The sequence below is a fragment of the Ornithodoros turicata genome, chromosome 4 (assembly GCF_037126465.1).
Source record: "Ornithodoros turicata isolate Travis chromosome 4, ASM3712646v1, whole genome shotgun sequence".
Lineage (NCBI taxonomy): Eukaryota > Metazoa > Arthropoda > Arachnida > Ixodida > Argasidae > Ornithodoros > Ornithodoros turicata.
In genome coordinates, this window is record NC_088204.1 from 40,834,134 (window position 1) to 40,849,432 (window position 15,299).

At 44.8% G+C, this 15,299-nt stretch overlaps 1 long non-coding RNA gene across 2 annotated transcripts; it reads left to right on the forward strand.

Moving 5' to 3' along the window:
• Positions 1-13,452: 13,452 nt before the first annotated feature.
• Positions 13,453-14,269, forward strand: LOC135393042 (uncharacterized). Of its 2 annotated transcripts, XR_010422399.1 has the most exons (6): positions 13,453-13,677; positions 13,789-13,813; positions 13,879-13,921; positions 13,990-14,038; positions 14,097-14,123; positions 14,218-14,269. It is a non-coding gene; the product is annotated as an uncharacterized LOC135393042 (long non-coding RNA). The 2 variants fall into 2 exon arrangements; XR_010422398.1 differs by having other exon boundaries at positions 14,097-14,263.
• Positions 14,270-15,299: the final 1,030 nt, after the last annotated feature.

The following is a 15,299-nucleotide window of genomic DNA, read 5'->3' on the forward strand; positions in this document are numbered from 1 at the left end:
TATTTCAGCGCTACAGCTGTGACGGTAACCTTCTGCACTAGACAAGCCTGAAATAATACACTGACGTGGAACACTTCTAGGTTGTTACAAACCTCAATACAATCGCATACGTAATCTGGCAAGCTACCGTTCACTACGCTCACCCTACACATGCACGTTTTTTGGAAACGGCATGGACGTAGTTGTAGCGGAAATGAACAACGTTAAAGAGCAACTTACCATGAGCAGGTACACCTTCCCGGCATTTCCATGTCCCTTAACCGGTCACTTAACCGTGCGAAGACGGTGGCTTCCTGATCACAAATAACCTTCACACGCGGACGCGGCTGCACTTATAACGCATGTTTCTTCCGTATCAAATGTTCGATTCGCTAGATATCAGACAAGATAAAGAAAAAACAAGAAACTAACCCGCCTGACCTCATGAAATCACTGGAAGGTGTGGCTTGTCGGTTCGTCGACAGCTTATCTGTTCCTGAATGTTCTTTTTCTTTTAGTTTTCATATTGGCCAAAAGAAAACCTGCCTCCTTCACGAACACACGGAGAGAGTTCAATCTTTATTTTATCAATGTAAATACCCAATAAGCGATAAAGATCACATATACAGAACGGCATTTTCCTTGCTCACTGTCTAGCCTGTCTTCGTAATATACTTGAAACAAAGGCAGACAATTTAAACGAAAGTACCACAGTTGAGGCTCTTTAGCTGACGACATACACAGGAAACATTTAACCACCTGCCGTGAATGAAACCATCATAGTTGTAAATCAACAGCTAATCTTTATCTCCGTGTCCGTGCGATGTCCATGCATTACCTGACTGCATCGAACCCTTTGGGGCGTTACTTGAACGCAAGAAGTGCTCAAAGCAGTGGAAAGCGCAATAAGATTTTGCGCAAGAGGTACTGCTTTCTACGGTACAAGACACAGTACCTCATAAACTGACCGTGTACCCCATAAATATGCTTGTACCTCATACATACAAAGGAAATCCTTTGTCTAGCCCAGTACCTCTTAAAGCAACCGCGGAAAAGCACTGATGTACCTGATATTTACCTGGTACAGCTCGATATAAGGTACGTTATAAGGTACCGATTTTAGAGTGTAGTGTCCCAGTGACCACGTATTTCAGTGTGCACTGCCTACAACCAGGACGGCGAGCGAAATGACAGGCCCTGGGGATGGGTCATGCCCGGGATCCCCTCCTCACGATACATTCGTGATAACACAGTTCAGTACTTCTTCTTTGTATGATTACGACAGGCCTTGGTTCTGCGCCCCCCCCCCCATCTCACCGGCCTTGCCTGCAGCCTCAGCAAACGAATGCGGATCAGCAGGTCCTCGTAGCTCTCACCAACCAGGCAACCTTTCCGCGTATTTTACCTCTGCATATCGCCCCTGCACACGCAAAAAAGGCACGACACTGGGAGTTTTTAAGTGTGGTCAACAATTCATACGAGCTGCTATACGACTCGAAAGGGAGATTTTTAGCTTGGAACGCGTCGGTGGTGTCTCGTGAGCCATTTTTAGTACATGTCTAAATAACATCTAAAACTCTGGAGGTCTAGTACACTTCCAAATTGGGATGTCTACTAAATGTATAACCCCGAGGTCTAGTAGACTTCCAAATTGAGATGTCTACTAAATATATAACCCCGTAGAGGTCTAGTAGATGTCTACTTTTAGAGCTAGCCCTAAAGTCTCAACTTATCCCTGGGTTAGACGTCTATTATCCCACCATGTGCTACATGGGAAGTTCTGACGAAGAAGAAGTTCAAAGAGGAAAACGTGCTCCGGTAACCATGCTGAAAGACCACACACATGCAGGACGCATTAGCGAATCAAAGACCCACATGAGTACACGATTCTCACCGCATTGTTCTCAGACAGTTGATCTAGACACATAGCGTCACGGAGGACAGAGGGAAAGAATCGCGCAACGCCATGCGAAAGTAAAGGAACTGTAGTAAAAGGTATAGAAATAGTAGTAAAAAGTAAAGAAATTGGGGTTCAGCCATATGACGTCATCGCTAGTCCCCGGCTTATTATTATTATTATTGTTGGCATAGTCGCGTTGACGTTAGATCTGTAAGTCTGTAGGACACAAACTCGGTTCATACGTCAAATACCGCAAGAATTCCAGTCTCTGCCTCTTAGGCAACGCCATCTGCACTAAGTAAACCTACTAGGTTCCCCTTCACCTAATTTTGCACGGTAGCATATAAAGCTACCTTCTCGTCCCCTTCACCCAATCGCCACACACTATTTCAGGCACGGGAAGTCTTTCACTGCCTCTGCGACTGGAATCCTCTCGTTCCCATAGGTTTGGCGGCTAAGAGTGGGGATGTGATAGGAGGTAGACCGAAGAATAATGTCACGATGACCAGCCATAACTCCTTGTCTGGCTCAGAGGGGTCGCCTTCAGGGTACTTCCTTCTACAAACGTGAGCTGGTTTTGTCCTCCTCTTTGTTCCCGAATATCACCGCTTCAGGTGGAATGTGTTTCTTCCTGTTATGTGCGTAATACTCTCGCGGGAGTCGTATTGGAACCCGTTAAAAATACCGCACCCAAATCTGGAATCGACGTAGGACTGTTTGTATTCATTGTGTTCCGAAATTGGCGCACAGCCAACCGTGATGTATTGGAACTCCGATCCAAGTCCTGTGGGAACCATGTGGGAAGTTTCCATGCCACGAAGTGGAAAACACAACCCAAACTTATTGCAGCCACTCGAAATCACTGGGGAGATCATCAAGCCTGCGTCTGAACCGGTCCGTTTCTGGTGGCATTGAAGGTAAAAATCGGCCATGTAGGGTTTGCTCAGAAATTTTGGTAGGAATGTACTAGTAATATTAATCACGTAAACATCAGACGCACGGAGAAGTTTAGAGACTCATCAGCGAAGACGACGAAAGCAACACAGAGACAGACAGGGAACTTTCAACCTATTATCATATGATTAAAGGCCGAAAGTTTGACGTTCCGTGACTGTCTTATGTTACATTTGTCGTCTTGGCTGTTGTCATGTGCCACCCTACCCCGCTCGTCTCTTGTAGTTAGAGAGTCATCAGCTGTTACAGGTCAGTGGCAACAGTTTTCTATCACTAATTAACGCAAGATAAACTGCATGAGTAGAGCCGAGTGATAACGCCACGACCGTTGATGAAGCTTCAGCATAATTTTTATTTATTTATTTTTGCTCGGGGGCCACGGGGGCCCATGACAACCCCAGGCGGGCCGCCACTTCGGCACCCCTGGCGTAGAGGTTGAGATCGTTCACATATTCAAAAGCGCAACGTCAGTATTGCCTTCCACCGCTCAGAAGCGAACCATAGCCAAAGGGGTCATGTACCATTCTACTACAGATTATATTAAATGTCAAAAGACAAACAACAAGACAGTATGGCTGAACAGCGGGCCGTATGCCGAGGTTCTTCGCATATGCTTTCGCCAAGAGGGTGAGGAAACGGTAAGTTCACGCCTCCGTGTGTGGAGGAGGAGGAGGAGGAGGAGTGTCGTTGGGAGGAACCCGAGAGGTCTGCCTGCCTGATTAGGCGGCATGTTTCTCGGGAAGGGAAAGGTGGTGGAGAGGAAAGGGTGAAGTGGAAGACCGAGCGGAATCCGCTCGGGGGGAGGATAGCTGCGTCCATGGGCCGACTTCAGGGGAACTGTGCCGGCATACGCCTATTACACATCTGAGGGAAACCCAGGAAAAACCCCAGACGGCACAGCCGGCCCGCGGATTCGAACCGCGGACCTCCCAGTCTCCAAGCGCACGCGTTACCGCTGCGCCACCGGAGCTGGTCCTCCGTGTGTGTAGGTTTTGTCCATGCGCATTATAAATCATATTTGGTAAGTTCAGTGACACTTTTGGAATGCAACAGCGTTCGGAACACACGTAACAGTACGCTACAGTGAATAGGAGTATGTTCACCTGAAGTGCCGGCATGTAGATATATGCGCATGACACTAAATGAAGAGTTTGTGGTGACCAAGTTGCCAAACAAGGTTCTGAGTGATGATTACTGTCGTGAACTACTGTTTTTCCTTTCTTGGTAAAATTGCTTTCACTACATGTAAGTATCATTTGTGTTTTTAATTGCATTAGTAGTGCGACAAGCTTCAGATAACCAGTGACGTCTATTTTAGCAGTTACTTTTTTCTAAGATAGTGTAAGATAGTAACATCAATCTTTCTTACACGATGTCCTTTACTCTGTTTTTGCGATTTTCTTGTTTGGAGTATACTTACAGATGTCACATACAAGTGTACATCATTTGTATATTTATTTATTTATTGTTCCAAAACCCAAGGGACCACTAAAGGTCCTTACATGGGTAAACGATAAAGAAAACTTTACACCAGCCTTTGCACACTATTAGTTTAGAAGGAGAACAAACAATAATTATAACAATAATAACAATAGTAATTCAAAGCAATAACGATGTTACACTGGCCACAGTAGACTGGCAAGCAAATCTATGTGACAACAAAGTTATTAATGAAACAAATGGGAAAGTAAATGCCTGCGGAAAGTTAGGGGATCTGTGATGTCAACAATGTTCTGTGAGAGTGAGTTCCACTCGGTTTCGGCGAGCGGTATGAAAGAGTGTCTGAAGGACTCGGTGCGAGAGATAGTACGTGATACTTTCTGACTGTGATCGGTGCGATGACAAATATAGCGGGCCCGAATGATGTATAGCTGACTCAGGGATGTAGTGTAGAAGAATTTATGGACTAGGCAGATCCGAAGGAACTTCGTCGTTAATGTCAAAGTGGGAAGACCTAGATTAAGTTTCATTAAGGACACAGTTGATTGAATGGAATAGTCCGATAAGATGAAACAGACGCACCGGTTCTGGACTGACTCAACAAGTGTTTCCAAATATGACTGATGGGGATCCCATATCGAGGCTGCATACTCCAACTGAGGTCGAACCAGAAAATTATATGCAATTATTCTAACATTTGAGGGCGCTTGTCTTATGTTGCGTCGAAGGAAAGCAAGCGAGCAATTGACCCTCTTACAGATGGCTAAGATGTGGTCCTTCCATGAAAGGTTAGATGAAAAGATAAGGCCCAGGTACTTACATGATGCGGAAGGGAAATAGAGGTAAATAGAGGGAAATAGAGTAGGTAACTGTTACAGGTTGTGACGAACGGGTGAAACGAACAAATACGCACTTCGGCAAGCTGAGTTCCATTTGCCAGACTTTGGACCATTCACCAATTAAGTTAAGATCGCGTTGTAATATGATCTGGTCTGATATACTCGATATTGCTCGGTACACCACACAGTCGTCTGCGAAAAGCCGAACTTTTGAAGTGATGTTGGTGGGGAGGTCGTTAATGTATATGAGAAATAATATAGGGCCGAGAACGGTGCCCTGAGGGACGCCCGACGTGAGAGGCTTGTGTGGCTTGTTTACGGCGGGATAGGAACTGTTCGATCCAAGTTAAGAGAGATGGGGGAAGGTTTAGACGAGATAATTTATAAAGAAGACCCGTGTGGAGATACCTTATCGAACGCCTTTTTAGGGTCGAGGAAGATAGGGTCTGTCTCCAGCTCCACCCCCTTATCCAGTCCAGTTTATCGGTCATGAGCGAAGCTGGCAAGTTGAGTTTCACAAGAGTATTTCTTACGGAATCCGTGTTGGTGTTGATAAAAGAAAGAATGGGCTTCCAAGAACGAAGAAGGAGTAGATTGTGTGTTCGAGAATTTTTGAAGGAACACTTGTCAAAGAAATGGGTCTTGAATTCAATGGTTCACTACGGTCCCCTGCTTTAAAAATTGGGACAACTCTCCCCAAGAGCCAGTCGAGAGGGACTATGCCGGATAAGAGAGATTGCGAAAAAATAACTGCCAGAAACTCGCTAGATATCTATTTTGTACTTTTGAGTACTTTGGCGTTTATACCGTCAAATCCACAAGCCGAATATATTTTGAGACCGTCAATTATCTTAGCGATCCCGTTTGCTGAGATTCAGATTTCGTTCATTGGCGGTAGGATAATTTCTAGAGCAGGACGATTTTCACGGATATTATTTGAGATAAACACAGTTGCGAAACTTTTGTTAAAGCTTTCACAGGTGGTATTCTCGGGAAGGCTGTTGCCTTCATCTTCACTTAACCGAATTGTTTGAGTGGTAGCAGACTTTAACACGTTCCAAAACTTCCATGGATTTTGTGTCATCATTCTGGGTAAGGTGTCCGCGTAAAAGTCATTTTTTCGCTTTCTTAATCGGGAAGGAGCATATTCCAAGCAGCACAAAGGACCGGGGCGAAGCCGGTCCAGCATCGGGAAAGAATCCTACAAAGTCGGCGGCACGCCACCAGCCGATACCGGTCCCTCCTCCAGTTTGCAACACCGGGATGATTAAGGACCGACATCGGCAACAAGTATTCGGTCCCAGCAGGTCCCCGACGGATCCCCGATAATGCTGGCAGGGGCTCCCCCATGCATATTTACCCCCATGCATATTTTAGCATTAATTTGCTTATTTTTAAGAATTACAATAATTTCGAGTGTAAGCAGTGTGTGTAGAGCCCAACATTTTATTTTCGGAAAGGAAATAGACTGACACAACACTTGTAGCACCTCAATAGACTAAACGACGAGTGGTGCATACTAAATAAGCAGTCTGCCTGCATCACCAAATGCATGCCAATTGTGTCTGAAATGAAAAACAAAAAAGAAGGGTATACAGAAATATGCAGCCTGTCCGCATAACTACTGTCATTGGCAACGTAGCCTGAAAAGAAAAAGGTGGAAATGGTCTACAGTAATATCCAGCCTGCCTGCATAACCACTGGCCCTTCAATGGTGTCTCAAAAGGGGGGAAAACGTACACAGTAAGAGATGGCCTCTCAAAGGAAACAAAAAAGGTATGCAGTAGAAGGCAGTCTGCACTGTAAACAAAACTACCGTAAAATTTACGTATATTTTAATGGCAGCTATGTTGCTGGACTTTTCCCGTTAAAATGACGGCCACTTCGGGAGAAGTACTGCCATTAAATTTACGGTAATTTTCATGTAACCAGAATGCTGGTTTTTCCACGTGAAAATTACGGTGTCTTACAAAAAATGTAGCCGTAAAATTTACAGGGATTTTAATGGCAGCCATGTTGCCGGCTTTTTCCCATAATTTTCACGGCCACCTAAGAGAGTCGGCTTTTGGTTGAAGTGTGGAGTGCATTGATTCCCACAAATGTGGGAACAGCACCGTAGGATGTGTAATTGTGTGTGTCTTCCTTTAATGGAATTGCAAGTCATGCAGTAATGTGTGACACAAGTTATAGAGTAGAGGATCGAGCATTTATTGTACATACAGAGAAAGGGTGGAAAAATCCGCGAAGTGTGGTTGAATCTGCAGTGATCAAAACAACATCTTACAGTTGCAAAGTACATTAAGTGTATCTGCAGATACACTTAATGTACTTTGCAACTCTAAGATGGGAACGTTTTACTTGGTAACCATGGTTACCAAGTAAAACATTCCCTTACACTTCTGCTGTTTTCGAAACAATCCCCAGAACTTATTCGTAGGTTGTGGCTCGGTTCATCAGCTTGCTGCCCTTGCTGGGCTGATACACGGTATACTCCTGTAAGAAAGAAAATGCAGGATATGTAGTACGACAGCTGCTACCATTGGAATACAGCTCCACATGCACACACCTCTGCACCTTACACATTCAGTATGGTGGCACTACAGGTTTTCCCGTCCATTTTAGTCAAAGTGCCATCTGAAATAATCCCAGAGCCATACAATTTAATCCGGGCGCCGTCTGAAAAAATCCAGATGCTATTCAATTGAATCCGGGTGCCATCTGAATTAATCCATGGTGTTTTATGCACTATAACCGTGTGTTCACACGAGGGACATCTTCGTAGAGTATTTTAGTGAAAGAAAAAGTAAAAAAAAACTGCTGATGGAACTGAAGCTGTGCCGTGTCTTATGTGGAACATTCGCACGACGCTGAGATATTGGGAGTTGGAGCGGAAGTATAGCAAACGACGGCACTGGTGCTGTCGTCTGCAACAGAATATCTTCTGACGGAACTGTTGGATATTCCGCGCAGTTAGAAGAGCGCGAAAAGGCATGAATCACATAGCAGACGACATAACTGGTGCTGTCGTCTGCTACAGAATATCTTCTTTCTGAACTGCAGGATATTCCACATGGTTAGAACACGAGAAGCCACCACTCACATAGCAGATGACACCATTGGTGCTGTCTTCTGCAACAGAATATCTTCTGACTGAACTGCAGGATATTCCGCGCAGTTAGAAGAGCGCTAAAAGGCATGACTCGCATAGCAGACGACACTACTGGTGCTGTCGCCTGCTACAGAACGTCTTCTGACTGAACTGCAAGATATTCCACTGGGTTAGCAGAACGCGAAAAGGCATGATGCTCATAGCAGACGACACCAGTGTTCCTGTCGTCTGCAAAGGAATATCTTGTGACTCTGCCGCAGGATATTCTCTGCGGTTTGAACAGCACGGAAGGACATCCCGCAGCTTAGTCACAAGATATTCCGTAGCAGACGACAGGACCAATGGTGTCGTCTGCTATGTAAGTCATGGATTTCGTGCTCTTCTAACCACGTGGAATATCCTGCAGCTCAGTGTGAAGACCGTCTGTAGCAGACGACAGCACCAGTGGTGTCGTCTGCTATGGGAGTCATGCCTTTTAGTGCTCTTCTAACCATGTGGAACATAGAAATCATAAGGAGAGGCTAGAAGCAAAGGCCTGAGGAGGAAAATGGGAGAGAGCAAAGGAGTTGAACGGAGGAACTTTCCTCCTCAACGGCAAAGCCCGGGCTTCGCCGTATTGCAGTAGCCGAAGCCGACCGGAAGTGCATGAGCGCCAGATAACCAAGCCAATCCACAAAAAACAACAACAAAAATGGCAGCTGGTGCAGGTACGTATTCGTTTTTCTGCCTCCCGAATGTGCCTCTCCAAATATTGTACGCTGCAACGTCATGCTAGCCTTTTATGTCAGGTCTCGTATGCCTGTTTCAACTGCAGGTTGTGCTAGCATGACAAATAATATCTGTAAACGTGTACGCTGCGTAATTCCTTACGGGGATGGAACGTCAATACTCAAATTTTCAGTGCGTGTTACCGATATAGCTTGGTCTGTGCAAGAAGTTTGATATTGGAAGCTACTCTGTCATATTGAAAAATGCATGAACGGTGATCTGGGTTGATATGTGACCTCCATTGAGCTCGGCGTTCTTGACTAAGCAGACACACAAACACAGGAAAATGGGAGTCCTTAAAGGGGCCGTAAACAGGCTACCAAACATTTCTGAAATAATGATACCCCATGAAAGAACGCAGCTCATAATACCCAAACATACATTTCGTTCGGCTCGTGCCAGCTCATTGACCCATATAACTGCTATCAAAGATGAGTAACCAGCGAGCCTCTCTCCACCACGCATACGTCACATGGCTACGTAGCGTTTTGCCGTCCAATCGGGCGGCCTAGCTGCGCTCATGACGTTTCAAATTACCAGCCAATAAACATATTTCGTTATCTGCTGTGAGTCGGAGCGCTCAGTTTGTTTGTGTGAAACGACGTTTTGCGCTCCGTGGTTGCGAAATTCAACGTCATGACATCTTCAACATCTCCGACTGGCGCAAACGTCAACAGCTGGGTGCTATCACATGACGCGATTCGAACCCGGGTTCCTCCCAGTCACGACGTGACATGGCCAGCACGTTATCCACTGTACCACGCGAGCTGGTGACGCGATGCCGCGTGGATCAAACCAAAGTACGGCAGCCCAGTTGTCGGAACCATTCGAAGATGACGAAGATGTTCCATCGCGCACCTATAGGCCTCCGGCACTAAAGTTTCCCGGCCCCCCAGCGGAGGGAGACCGCAACTCTCGATAGAAAGCTAGTAGACGACGCACATGTTTGTGGCTGTACGTGTGGCTGTTTTGGCGTTTGATTTGACCGACTGATCGACTGTATCGAGACCTTTCGTGTGCCAGTGTTTAGATATTGTAACGTTGACATAAACAGCGAAATCACACCTCACATCCGCCCATCATTGGCTCAGCGCGATTCGATGGATGCTACGGTTCAGTGTGACGCCTCGAACGTAAAGAGGAAAAGATGGACTGGTGCTGGCTGTTGTGTCGTGGGATGCACGATGAACTATAAAAAAGCAGTCGGAGATTTGGCTCATGTGCGCTTCCATTCCTTTCCCTCGAGACCACACGAAGTGGAGCGACGACAAAAGTGGATCTTAGCTGTCCGCCGAATAGGGTAAATATGCATGGTTGTCCCTTTCGTTTCTTTGTTATCTCATCGTAGAACTAGTGATCGTCAAGCAATGCATGCAAGTGAAGTAAGTTTTTTACAATCGACAGGGAAGACGGAAAGCCGTGGGAGCCAAGCAAGAATTCACGGATCTGTAGCCTGCACTTTGTCTCAGGCAAGCCATCTAATATCGAGAGCAGTCCGGCCTATGTCCCAACGATATTCCCTGACGTGTACAAGAGGAGTCAGTCTTCAGCAGGGGCAGTGGATAATTTCAACAGGTAATGTGTGACCATAATTATAGCCGGAAAAGAGATGACCAAACTGTAGAAAGGTGCCTGCATGCGTGTTTTTCTCCGTTTTAGGTATCACGCACGGAACCTGAAAAAGGTTAAGGTTTCTAGCAGCACGGTTCACACGGATAGCCTGCATGCTGTAAGTTTGCTATCTGAGTTTGGTAATTTAATAATTGACTTTACTAATAGCAATTTTTGCAGTTCTCTGCTGACAATGTTACGTCGAGCCCTGAACCTCCTGTGTATGAAGACGATGAATGGATGGAAGATTGTGACAAAAAGACAGTAGGCATTTCATTCGTTTGAACATAGTAATAGAAGGCAAGCAAGTTGCTTGCGTGCTTGTCCTTCATCTTTTCCTCAAGTTCAAGGAAATGTATAACCCATCTTGGTTTGTTTAGTAAGAGCATGGACTAGGCTTGACACCACAGCGTGAAAGTTTGCTCAGTGGATGCTTTATTTACTTTTGGAGAGAACGTTTGCATTCTCTTTGAACCTGTTATTTCCTAGATTTCACTATTACACTCTGGTGCGACATCTAGCACACTATAATAGACTACCATTTCACTCTCTTGTGGCATGCCATGTGTTGGTGCAGGTTTCCACCGAAACGGATGCAGTCGATGAGTGTCATGGCCAACTTCACTTGTTCCTTTCTACTACAAGCAGCAACAACGCAGAGTGCCAGGTGACGCATTCCGAGGAGGCTCAAAAGGTGTCAAGGCATGTCGGACCAGATTCACGAACATGCGCCTTCCTTGGTTTCGAATCTGCGGAAAGGAATGAAGATGCGTTGCAGGAACTTTGTTCAGTCAGCAACAACATGTTCGCACTTCTCCTCAGTCTGATGCCAGAGTTAAGGGTGAGACAACAGACATGACTGTTCAAAATAAGCTGCTGTGCTTCCTCATGAAGCTAAAGCTTGGTCTCAGCTTTGTAGCGCTCAGTGTACTGTTCAGTGTTGACCAACGCACCATTTCACGTACATTTTATGATGTCCTCAACATCATTTATGCCCGTACTAAAAACTGGATTTCCCCCCCGTCCATGTTGGCTGTAAAAGAGACAATGCCACAGTGCTTTAAGGATCACTACCCGAACTGTCGGTTTATTATAGACTGCACAGAAATCAAGACTGAAACGCCGCCAAAGCTTGACCAACGTAATCTTATGTACTCAAACTACAAACTGAAGTTCCTAGTTGGTATTTCCCCAAATGGTGCTGTGACATTCCTTTCCAAGGCCTTTGGAGGACGGACATCCGATAGCAGTATCACAGTTGAGTCTGGATTCCTAGATCTTCTTCAGCCTGGTGACTGCGTTTTAGCAGACAAAGGTTTCCCAAGCATCAGAACAGTCCTGGCAGAAAAAAATGCTGTACTTGTGATGCCACCATTCTCCAAAGGTGACGGTCAGTTCAGTTCTGCTGAAATGAATGAAACGTATGCAATTGCCAAGTGTCGTATCCACGTAGAACGTGTGATTCAAAGGATCAAAATATTTAACATATTGAATTATAGGGTGCCAGTGACGCTAATACCTTATATGCAGAAAGTTGTCCATGTTTGTTGTGTGATTGCAAACTACCAGCCACACATTATAAGGCCTCAAGAAGCGTAGGGCACCGCTGACAGGGATCGGAACCAAGAATGAACCTGAACCCAGAACTGGGAAAAGTGTTATTTTCTGTCAAAACCGAACTGAGACGGAATAAATTTTTGGCTGCCCTCCTCTGAACCGCAACAAGTTGATATGGTTACCGGTTCAGAGCTGAAATAATTGTACTACCGTCCTTTTTTAATTTGTTCATTTATGTGTCATTTATTTATTAATCTTGTTTCTCAGCGCTCAAGCACATTCTCTCCGACCAGTGCGCCCGCCTTTCTTCTGATATGTTCTCGAAGACATCCTTACTATTCGTTCAGCATTGTCATTTGGAAAGCAGGAGCAGCACGTCAATAATAAACGTTTCTGTTACTTTTATTGCGTTTTTACCTGCTACGGTAATTTCACACCTTTCTCTTGCAACTGTGTACGGCGACTGTAGGCCCGATTTCATGTAGCAAAATTACTGTGGGTGAACCGGTTAAAGCAGACTGAAAAAACAGTTCCAATTCATTGTCCCACAATTGTGTCCCAACTGCTGACCACGTTTCTCTTTTTTTTTTTTTTCATCTCTCCGAGCCGAACCGATATACCTCACCTGGTTCAAGCTGATACCCTTATGAAAATGCATTTTGTCTTTCTGCAGACTTCTTGTGGACTTCTTGTTTCCTGTCTTGACAGTGTGTTGACTTCGACTTCTTGTTGATCAAGTCAACAGGAATTGCTGTTGACATCATGTTGACAGTCTTTTGAAATACCTTATGTGTACCTTGTGTGGACAATGTACATAGGTGTCGTTGTTGACGCTTTGTGGACTTTCTGTGCACCTGTGTAATGAGTATTTATTTCGACCGTTTTATTTTATAGATGTATTTTGTATTATTAATTACTGCATTATCGGCCAGTAATGTCCCAGAGGTCGACCTCTGGGGGTACCGAGCATTTCCTAACGGGGTGGGGGGTGGCGGTATATATGTATAGAGGCATATTTGTGAATCTATTCATTGGGAGACAGGCTGTATGGGTAATATTAGCAATTTCAGGGTGAGTTAAAAAAAAAAAAAAAAACTCCCGGGAGGTAGACAGATCAGTCTTTCCACTAAACAAAGCGGTATTTGAATCTGAACTTATGATCAAATGTAGCTTAAATGACACTTTGCCACATTTTAAACCACACTAAACCACACTAAAGCTCTAAATACATTTTCGTTGGCTTTGGGAGGCGCTTCCTCGTATTATTTATATTTCAGTTTATTATGCCATATATTTCCAACTTATACGACCACATGAGGATCATGCGCATGCGACAAGTTTGCTCCACATTTTGACTCTGCGCCGCCGTGCTTCACCCTCGCCCCTCGCCTCGTCACGAAGGAGTCATCGCCATTAGCATCATCGGAATGTCGTTGGAACCGTTGCAAGACGTTTGAACGGTCTCCGCGCTCGCTCGTCCATTTGTGAACAAAGGAGGCCGTGATTTTGCGTCGTATGGGGTAGGCTGTGTGATCGAAGTGTGTGATTAAGCTTCACTTGTATTCACACCATGACGATGATGATGATGATGATGATCGTGACTGTTGGCTTTTGTTGTTTGTTTGGAGCAGCGGCTGCAGTGTTGCGTCCCGTCAGGTAAGTGTACAAGTATCAGTTCGTGGCCGGTGTTGCTTCTGCTAATTTCCTTCTCGTTGTTGCAGGCCATGAAAGAAGGAAGGAGGATATGATTTTGCGTCGTAATGGGTAAGCTGTGTGATCGGAGTGTGTGATTAAGCTTCGCATGTATTCACACCATGACTGTTGTGCTGTAGGTTTTTGTTGTTTGTTCGGAGCAGCGGCTGCAGTGTTGCGTCCCGTCAGGTAAGTGTACACTTCGTGGCTGGTGTTGATTCTCCTAATTTCATTTTCCTTCTTGCAGGCTCTACTTTGTTGAACACTAAGCTGGGTGAACCAACTTTGTTGTTGCTATGACCGTATTACTCAGTTTTACTCACTTGTGTTTGAACGTTACTAATTTGCGATTGCACGCCCTATTTCAGACACATATCTCTCCAGCGCTTCAGAGACGTCGCTGGCGCCGAAATTCTAGCTCTTTCACCGTGGGTCGCCAGAAGAACAGCAGATCATTGACTGTCAATTGTGCGACGCGACACTATGTGGCACGAAGGATGTGTACGTGTGAAATACGTAACTACTGTGTGCGCGGGATGTTTTGTATGATTGTGTCGACACTGGATACCACTTTCAAGGTATGCATTTTCGGAATAAAGTAGATACATATATAATTTTGCAGTACTTCATTTCGTGTATTTTATGCGTGTTGCGAGTAAGTGAACATATGCACTCTTAAAAATGAACTTCACCGCATAGCATGCTCCTAGCCGACCATCAACTCGAATGATATCGCTATGTGACCTGATTTGTTCAAAACGGTAGGCGCACGGCTTTTTTGTGATACTTACGCTGTTCATAATTGTCACAAAAATGGCGTACACCTCCCGTTTTCAGGCAGATAACGATATTCGAGATGATGATTGTCCAGGAGTGTGCTATGCGGTGAAGTTCATTTCTAAGAGAGTGGAGTCACAGGAAGTCTACAAAAAGTCTTCACATCATACGCGGGATGGTGTTACCAGAATTATGTTGACAGTACACAGAAAGAGAACAAAAAATTCCACAGCTATTCTGTAGCCAAATGTCTACAGAAAGTTGAGGGCCATAAGTCAACAAGAAGTAAACATATGATGTAAACATGAAAGCAACACAAACTCTGAAGAATGTTTGTTTTCCATGTTGACCTTGGTCTGTAGAAAGTAAACAGAAACTAAACACCCATTTTCATAAGGGTAATTTCTGTTCAGCGGAGCTGAACCCGAACTGAACCAGTATGCGTGAACCAGGACCGAAAAAAAATATTGGTTCCGATTCCTGCTGGCTGATATGCCTGACGTTAGTGCCTGTTGGAGTGTGATTAATCGAACTGTATGATCATGTGTCTTCTATTGCATTGTCCCTTTTATTGCCTTGTAAATAAACTTTAATAGTACAGTACTAGTCTAGCAGCCAATATCACCAACTTGTGAATAAAACTGTTTCAATAATCTGAAGTAACTCTATAATA